The sequence below is a fragment of the Catharus ustulatus genome, chromosome 3 (assembly GCF_009819885.2).
Source record: "Catharus ustulatus isolate bCatUst1 chromosome 3, bCatUst1.pri.v2, whole genome shotgun sequence".
Lineage (NCBI taxonomy): Eukaryota > Metazoa > Chordata > Aves > Passeriformes > Turdidae > Catharus > Catharus ustulatus.
The window spans coordinates 12043715-12053686 of NC_046223.1; positions in this window are offsets into that span (position 1 = coordinate 12043715).

The window sequence follows — 9972 nt, forward strand, 5'->3', positions numbered from 1 at the left end:
TGTTAATGACTTCACATGAAGGAATCCAGATGTTAAAAACAGCAGCCAGGCCAAAAAGCTGGCCCATGTCCGTGTGTGACACTTCCCCTCTGTCCTGGATGCCTGGGCTGGGAAGGAGCTTGGGAGCAAAAACCCAGCTGAGCAACGGCTTGCATTAGCTGAACAGCTGCCAGCAGCCACAGCAACTCACCAGCCAGAAAGAAAAATCCCACCTGGAGTAAGCCAGAAAAATTGTTCGTTAAAAAAAGAAAAAATAGACTGAGCAAACATCGCAGCCCTTCATGGCTCTGAAAATTAACTTAAAATTTTTAAAAACATAGCAAGAAGTGGGCTTGTAAAGGGGATTTGTAAAATGGTAACTTGCTCAGCACTTCTTTGGGTCTCTGTCCAAAGCAATTGGGCTGTGAGTGCCATAGGGAAGTGCCACCCACGCTGAGCCAGGAAGGATCTCGTGCCATAGATAATTCTACAAGGCCCATATCTTGGGTTACAATACAGGATGTGATAAAAGGTATCTATTCTATCACCATCTGTTGAGGGTGGGGGCAGTGATCCTTATCTCCATGGGTGATGTTCTGCTAATGGGCCATCCATTGAAACCAGGCAGGGCATTGTTTTTTATCTTTTCACAACCCATCCTTCCTCCAGAGAGTCATTTTCTGCTAATGGCCCATTGAGTCCCACTGTGTAACTGATAAAATTACTTCATCCCATTGGAAGTTGCTCCAGCCAGGGGGAAGAGCCCAACATTTCTTACCAAGATAAAAACAGAGGTTTTGGGACACTAAGGGAGCCCCTTTCTCCACTGGACTCCAGAGGAAAACCGGATTTCTCCACATCACCACCTTTAGAGGGAAACTGCACCTTCTACAGGAGCACTGCTTCAACTGAATCACATCTGTCACTACAAAAGGACTGCAGCCACCATTTAATGGGACTGCTACCAACACCCTGCCTGATGGGTGTCAGGTTGTACTCTGACTTTGTCAGGGCTTGGGGTCTGTTTCTTTGTAGTACTGTACTTCTATTTTAATTTCTCTAGTAAAGAACTGTTATTCCTAATTCCCATATCTTTGCCTGAGAGCCATTTGATTTCAAAGTTATAATAATTTGGAGGGAGGGGGTTTAACAATCACCGTTTCAAAGACAGGCTCCTGCCTTTCTTAGCAGACACCTGTCCTCCAAACTAGGACAGCCCAGTTCATTTAGTAACACATTTAGAGGGATTTTCAACAAATAGATCTGTCTGCAGTGGATCAGGACCTTAACATCCCCTGGTGAAGCTAGTTGGTGGCTCTTAGCCACCAGCACCCATCAAAAACCCTCCTGGTTAGGGCACTTGAGCTCCAATCTGTGATTTGTACAAGGCTTTGAGGTCTCCAGCCCTGATCTGGATGGAAATGGTTCACCTGCTGCCACCCCTGCCCTAGCAGCCTGCTGGCCATGGAGCAGAGGGGCTGAGACAGTCATTCTTTAAATGCAGAAGTAATTTGGCAGCTGGGCTTATGGCAAATGATCCTAATGAAAAGCAGCTGCCTCATGCTTGTAACTAGGATTGTCTATGCAGCATTTTGCCCTAATAGAGTAAAATCAGAAGATAGGAATTTTATATAGAGAAAGACTTGCAGTCTCAAATCTGAGCTCTACTGACACACCAGCACCATTGGTAAGTGGGGGAGGGTTTAGGGACAGTCAAAAAAACCTCAGCACAGAGAAATCAGAGTACCTCTAATAGCTTTTAATACCCTCTCCTGCTTCCAGCCGCTCTGTAAAACCCTGTAGCAAAAGACAAGGATTTTATATCACACAAACCTCTCCAATCCCAACCTTCCCTTGCTCTCCCAGGCTGGTTTCTCTGCCAGGCCCTTGCTGGCCTCCCCAGGCTCTTGCTGGTGGCTCATCCCCACCTGGGTTTGTGCTGTATGACCACAGAGAAACCCAACTTAACCTTCCTCACTGAGCAGGCACTGATCCCAATGGAAACCTGTCTGTGACACGAAGCTGGGGTATCTATTAGACTCTGCTGGAAGACATCAGGATTGAAGGGTCTGGAGGAGAAGCCCTGTGAGGAGCAGCTGAGGTCACTTGGTCTGATCAGCCTGGAGGAGATTGAGGGGAAATCTCAGTGGGGTCTTCAACATCTTCACCGGGGGCAGCACTCTCAAGGCCAGTGACAGTGAACCCCAAATCCACCAGAAAATAAACTTTCCAACACAACTTGAAGCATTAGAAAGCTGGCATTCTTTATCAGCACTGGACACACAGGAGGGTATCTCCAATGTGAGGTGTGTGGTGAGACTTTGCAACAGGTGTTTTTGTTCCATCATAATCATACATATTCATTACAATGTGCCTCTTAGCTAATACATAAACATCACTTCTCCTAGAACTAATTTGCATGCATCAGTCTCCTCCTGGAAGCCCTTGGATGGTCCTGGAGGATGGTTGTATTCAGTGAATTCTTCAGTATTACAGGAGGTCTTTCTTGAACTTTTCTTTGGGCATGCACTGTTGTTTGTTACACGACTTGCCAAAAACCCACTGTAGACCTCATTATCTGTTCCTCCACACATACATTTCCAGCTACATTTACCATTCTAAGTGCATACCTTTACATTCTTTCATCTTTTTTGCCAGTTAGTCTTTAGGCTCTGCCCACCAACTTCAGGGGAATTGAAAATTTCTATTCTCTATGTTGTTTATCAACAGGACTCAAGGAAATGGTATGAAGCTGAGTCAGGGGAGGTTTAGTTTGGTATCAGGAAAATCCAGTGCCTGCTGTGTGTAAAAAAGCCCGTAAGTCTTTCCTGTGCTCCTGGCTCACTCCCTTTGAAGACCCCCTTTGCTTTTCCAGGCTACTCCTGATTCTGTATCCCTCTCAGGCCTTTCTTCAGTCATTCCTTTCCAGATCCAGGACTCACAGACTGAAGCTGCTCCATGTGGTTCCCTGTGGTCTTCTCACCTTTTGCAGTTCACCTCCATCCTTTTGGGATGAGGAAACTCAAACTATGTGTATATTGAAAAAATGGTTGAGCTGTGGATTTACTGTATGTCAGCCCAGTATGATATGACACAGCTGCTAAGAGCACTTTGAGCTCTTCTAACTCTATTCTGCTTCTTGAAGAACAAACTATTTTTCCTCCAAGTGTATGTTTATGAAGATTTTCAGATCTTAACAAGAACAAAAATTCCCTGGAGTTGAGGCTGGCATCATGCCGAGCTATACATCATAATAAAAGACAAATTCCAGACCCTGAGATATTCAGAACAGAGTGAAATAAAAGGAAAAGAAACTCGAGAAGAATTTAAAAAGTAGGTGGGAAGGATGTTTAATGTAATGTTAAAGCAGCACCAGTTAATTCAAGCAGATGCCAGGTGACTAAATGAAATGCAGGTTGTTTTCTTCTGCAGTTGGAGCCCTTTCCTTTCACAGATCTCCCTTCTGGGGATAGAAACAATAACATCAGCTCTGGAGCACCATGTTTATCTGCTCACTCTAACACAACTACACCCACACGGGTGATCCGGCGTCTGTTTAGCCCTCCAGAGATATGCAAGGTGTAAACATGCATCTGGAAATAAACTGTCCATGGGTTTTTCAAAACCACTGTGCTGCACTTGAAATCATGGACATGATACAGGCATGGGGGGGAAAAAAGTCTCTCAAATATTTCTGTGCACCACATACAGGCAGATGAAGGGCATCATGTACCACTTCAGCTGCTCCACACAAGACTGGGCTTGGCACCAGTCCTGCCCAGACCAGTCCTGCCCGGCCGGATTGCCGGGGGAAGGGCACAAGTGCTTGATTCCAGGCGTGATGCAGGTCTGGAATCACGCTGCCCTCTAACCCCTTCTCCCAGCCTGCTGAAACTGGGAGAGGTGATGACTTTATCACCTGGGCTTCTCCTGTTTGCTTCAGTGCTCTGGGACACAGCCCTACACATTCACCAAGTAGGAAGGTGTAGAGCAACTCTCCTGGATTGAGCCTCCTCCCCAAACAGACACCATCCACAGGGTGGATGTCAACAGGATAGAATACAAAGATGGATCTTCTCCAGCAGGTTTCCCACTTAGCAAATGTGGCTTAAGAGTTTCCTGAACAGAGCCGTGCTGAGAGTCTCCTTATCCTCATCTGACCTTGGCAATCTCCTACAGAGATCAGAGTTCATCCATATTCTGTTTGGATGAGGGACAACGGAATGTCACTGGATCCAACCACAGCTTTCTCCATGGAGAGGTTAAACTGCAGCAGCTCCCCTTGCTTCTCCAGGCAGGAGGCACAGTTACCCAACACAAAACAAACAGGGAAATAATTCCATCCAATGCCCTTGCTCTTTGAAGGCACACAAGGCAAAGGACTGAATCATGGACACAGGGAATGAAGGATTCTTATAATTACTAAGTGCCATTAAAAATTCCAGTGCAAAACTCCTCTGTGTAATTAGGTCAGTATCAATTACCCTGATAGAATGATTCAGGTCTCTCCAGCATTAAACATCAGCTACATACAAAAACATCCTCACACAGGGAAAATCCTTAATGGACTAGCTGGGAAGAAGCAAAAATAAATCTGGGAAAGGATGTCACACTCTTAACCACCCACACAGAGCAGGAGGTCCACGTTTTCTCCTAAAACACACTCAGAGTATGGGAAAAGCACAGATGGGCATGAAAGGACCCTCACATGTGCTGGAACTGCCTGGGAAGTGGAATAAGGGACCAGGCATCATCTGAAATTCTGTGCATTTGGTCCATGCCAGTTCCTCCTCCCAAGACACAGATATGTATTTCACTTAACTTTCCAGCAGGCAGCTGCAACTCCATTGCACAGGATGGCTCAGGCAACACAGAGGAGAGCTGGGAAACAGAACAAATTATGGCATAAGCAAATGCTGTTTCAGTGTAGCAAATTGAAAGATGGCAGTTCCAAACTTAGATCAAATGTGAATATTCTTGAAAAGATTTGAGATGCTTCAATTAGAGGTCCAAAGACAACCCCTTCATAACGCCCCTACTGTGGCATTCACTTTCTGGCAGCTCTGAACTCAGTTTTCTCACATTTAATATTATCCCATTTATAGCTAAAATGGTTCATCTTGCTTTCCTGAGAGGAAGAAAGCACAGAAATTAAAAATTAGAAAGCTGGAGAAGAATAAATGTAGAATCAGCATTCAATAAGAGCTGCTGACGTGTTTCACATGAAGATACACTTCATAGAGGAAAAAAAAATCTGTTCAATGTAACCACTGACTACCTATAAAGCTTCAATTTTTCCTGTCATACTTTGTTACTAAAAGATCACTAGGGCATCAGGTTTAAGTTGTATCACTGATGGCTGTACCAGCAACACCCCCTGGGGATGTTCGAGTCCAAAAAGATACTAAAGATACTCCCAGTGTTCACTCCAAATGGCAGTGCAGGGAGGAGGCAGCTGATTGCCAATCTTCTCCTTCTTGGAGCACTGGATACTGAATGTTCATACAGCACAGGATTGATACAGCACAGGATTTGTCATAGAGTTCTTTGCCAGTGAAGGTTAAAAATAAAAAAATAAAAAAAATAAAAAAAACCCCACAAAGACAATTTTGCTGCTTGTCATCAACCATAGTAGTCTGGAAGCAGTTTCTCATGATTAAAGGTTCACGATTAAAGCTACCAGAAGTGTTTTGTTCTTGCTCTGAGGGGCTGGAGGGCCGTGGAGCCCTGGGTAGGTCCAGCTCTTGAGCACACATTAGAACAACCCAGATTGTATTTAAATGGAGAAGAGATGACAGCTCTAAGAACAAGGACAAATTCCGAGACCAGTTCCAACAAGGAACCTCTCTGAAAACTGAAGGGCACAAACAAAGCTCACCTCTCTTGGAAGTCATCCAGTTTCCAGGTACCACAAAGCATGGCTTATGCTTCAGCCTTCTAGACAGGGATCCTCATCATTATCTTCTGCTGAGCATCATTACTGCTGGTCACCTGGCACTGTATCAAAATCATGTAGGACAAGTCTAAGAAAATCAATTCACCAGCCTCTCTGGCATTTATGTTCTCATAAGCAAAGTGGTCAATGAGTAACAAGACAATGAAACTTTCTCTTGGGCAGCAGCCAAACCGACAGCTAAAGCAGAAATCTTTTTCCTCACATACTAGAAAGATTGAAAGGAAAGGAAAATGAGACAAATTCCTTTGGGTTTATATATTTAAAATATTTCTCCCACTTTTCATTGTGACTAAATAAGATATCCACCAAAGTGAGGGTTCATTTTTAAGTTCATCTCAGCCTAGTATTTCCTACCCTGGTAAGATTTTGTAACATCTGTAGTGGGAATTTCTTCCCACCCACTGCTCTCCCCTCCACCCCATTTGTTTCTCAAAAAGAATTAAAAGAATTTGTATCTGGTTTTTTTTGTTAATTGTTATTTTCTTCAATATTGCTGAAGAATAATTCAAATCTCAGTAAAATTTTGCTCTAATAGCAAGCTCACAGGTGAGCTTCCAGGTCTGATCTGATGAAAACAGGTGAGAGCCTCCCCATTGACGAAGCAGTTCTACAGACTGAACATAAATGACACAACTATTTCCAGCTCTATCACAGTCTAATGTTACAGGATACCAGGAAAGCAAGAGCCATAATGATCCTACAGATAAGAAGACAGAAAGGAAGTGGCTTCAAGGATGACGTTTTCTGAAGCCACAACTCAGAAAGGTCTGTGCTCTTAAAACTTGTGACGTCCTTTCAGCAGGGCTCTCAAATACTCATCACACACAGACATTCTGGCTGATCTGCCAGCAGTGTGGACGTAATGCCCCTCTCAAAAAGGCAAAATTTGGACTGTCATGAGACACTGACTTTCCTGGAAGAGGAGTATCAGTGATGGGAGTAGTGAGGGAAAAAAAAACATGACACGTAAGACAAATCAGGAAACACTAATGAATCATCTTTGCAGAACTCAGCCAAAATTCATCCAGAGGGATGGAGGAAGAGGGGGAAAGGACACAAAAATACAACCACAACAAATACTAAGCTGTAGCTCTGGTCTTAAAAATCTAATAGGGGATGCCCGGGGATTATTTCTAGCCCTGTAGAAACTATGTCCAAATCTCTCCAGAGCAGTTTTGTTTAAAGAAATTACAATGGCAGTGGCAGTAGAAAAGCCACCTCCAAAATCAGAAAGTTTACAGCTTGTTTGGCAGCTCAGCATTTCTCCTCCAGTTACTCTCTTGTTTGAAACCAGACTCTAATATAAGTGATTTATAGAATTTTTGTAACTTTCTCAGAAAACCTTGAGGTTTACTAGAGAGGCAAGCACAGTGTCCACCAAGAGATGAGAGATATGAGGGGACAGAGGGAACAAAAACATATGACAAGGCAGGAAAGATGGATTCATTTAGATGACGAGCTTAGCAGGAAGGACTGGAAATGACACAGGTTGGACATGCAGAGGTAAATCAAGGAGCCTAGAAATTAGGGGATTGATTGGAATTCTGTCCATATAAAATTTGAAATGGTAAAATTTATCTCAATGTATTTCTGAGAGGAAACTCAGTGTGCATTCAATGGAAGCACATAACTCATGTCTGAAGGCCTCAGGCGTGAAGACAACTTAAATACATAAATATATAAAAATATATATAATAAATAAATAGATATATAAACTGCAATAACATGAAAATACTGAAAACTGAGCAAAAATTAAGGTCACAGAGATTTGTTCCATACCTACACAAATGTTAACAGAGCCTGAAGTGATGACTGACACCCCAAGACCAACTTAAGCCCAGCTCACCTGGTTCAGTCAGGTGTTATTAGACAGGGAACAAATATTTTCATTGATAAATGGAAATGGACTCTCTACCTTTTGAAAAGGCTGGCTGCCAAAGCCCACAAGGTGCTGCTCAGCCACCCCTCAGCAGAATCCAGCCAGAGCTGTTCAAACACTACTTAGAGCAGGCTGAGCCAACACAAATATAAATTGTGATTAGCAATCAAGTACTTGGTCTGAGCACAACAGAAAAGCTGACCCGCTCAGTATTTCATCACTCCTGATGCTTTGAAAATTTGTTTCCAGAACTCCATTTTACCTTAACTCTCACTCCCACTCCTCACCTTCATCCAGCAAGGAAGGGGGCAACAGCTTTAAAGTTAGAGGAAGAGAATGGAGAGAATTTGAAGAGTGTTTTGTGCTCAAGCTGATTGACAGACATTGCTCCAATCAGAACCACCTCCGTGCTTACTGTCCATGAAAGGGATCCATTAAGCAGCTCTCCCTGCCCTATTTGCTTGCTAAGTTGGTTTCATGACTATTCTGAGAAGGAAATAGTTCAGTGCAGACATGAACTCATTTGGATTGGTGCCCTCAAGCAAACACAACTCGAGTGGAAATCTTAGGCATATGAGGTGCAGTAAGGCGGAAGGGAAAGGAAGCCAAATTTCAGGGGGTGAATGATGACTGGGCCAGATCAGAACAGCAGCACCAGATAAGAGCTGGATTGCTCACTGCTGCATCACAAAGCCCCAAATTCAGCATTACCTGCATGAGGATCCTTGCTGACTTGCACACCCAATGCAAACCTTCCAGTGAATTCTCATCTGCCTCTTTCTTGTACTTTGCAGCCAAAACGCTTTTAGAAGTTTGGCTTTCTGTGCTCCCAACACTGAAAGGCACTGCCAGGAATTCTCTTATCACCAGCCCTGTCAAGTGCTACATTTCCCCCTCAAGCCTACATAACAAAATAAAACTGGGTAGGGAAGGAAGGGATCCAAGTGTAAAATGCAGTCAGGCCAAGGAACCAACTGGCAGAAAACAGGGACTCCATCCTCTGGAAGATAAACCTTATAATTTGTGCATTAATTATAGCTCATTTACCTTCTTTATCCTATATTTCCTCCTCCCAACTGGATTTTAAAGCAAAGGCCTGAGCCTTTATACAAACAAGCTAATGGATTCTAATGGCTCACTCTGATGCAGTGTTATTTAATCACAGCAGCACTTCATTTTCCCTGCTGTATTCAGGGAAGAAAAAAGAACAAAGACTGCATCCACATTCAGCTGTCACATCCAAACACATCTTATTTCAGTTTTCAAATTCCATTCTTTCCATTGTAGTCAAATATTCTCATGCTTTCCTCTTAGTAGACCCCACCCCTTTAAGAAAAAATACAACAGAAATTTAAGTATTTACAGCATTTAAGAAAGACTCAGTAGAATAAAGCAGCTACAGTTTGCTGCATTTAAGAAAGAGAAGAATACAGCAGATACAGGTTGCTGCACATACTTTCTAAAGAATTATCATCTTCTGTGTCCCAACTGTCCCCAAATCCCATTTCCACTGTGCTTTTGGATGCATCCTGTTCCTTTATCTCTTATTTATTTCCCTTACTCTTCCCTCCACAGACTCCCAGTTATTTGCCAAGACAATTCTTTCTCTGTGGGTGTGGACCAGGCACAGCAGCAGTGCTCCTCCACACTTGGAATAAACAAAAGTGGTCTGTCAGATTTCTCCCCCAGCAACTCTCACCTATTTGTGCCTCAGCACCACCTGCTCAGCCTTGTCCTCTGCCCTTTCTCCTGTCCCTTCAGAAAGTGGGGAAATGCTTTCTCACAGCATTTCTCCTCCTCAGTGCCACTCAAACTGTTTTTCCTTATCATCAGGTGTGTCCCACACACAAGGCCTGGCTTTTATCTCATGGTTGCAGGGAAGCATATAAATGAAATAATTAATGCTGGCACTCACACCCACTTAGCATCACAGGTGCACTCCACCCTATCTTACTCACACGATTTAATTCTTGGGCTCCTTTCCTGTCCTTCTTTTTGCTGCAACCCTCCTGTTTGTGTTTGATTCTCCCATGGACCTTAGCAGTTTGTTGAGTGCTTGAGTGCTCACTTGTCTCTGCCTCTCCTTCCCCTCCACATCTCCCTCACCCCCTCTTTTCATCTCTGCCTCACCTTTTTTCTCTCCCCCTCCCTCCTTCTC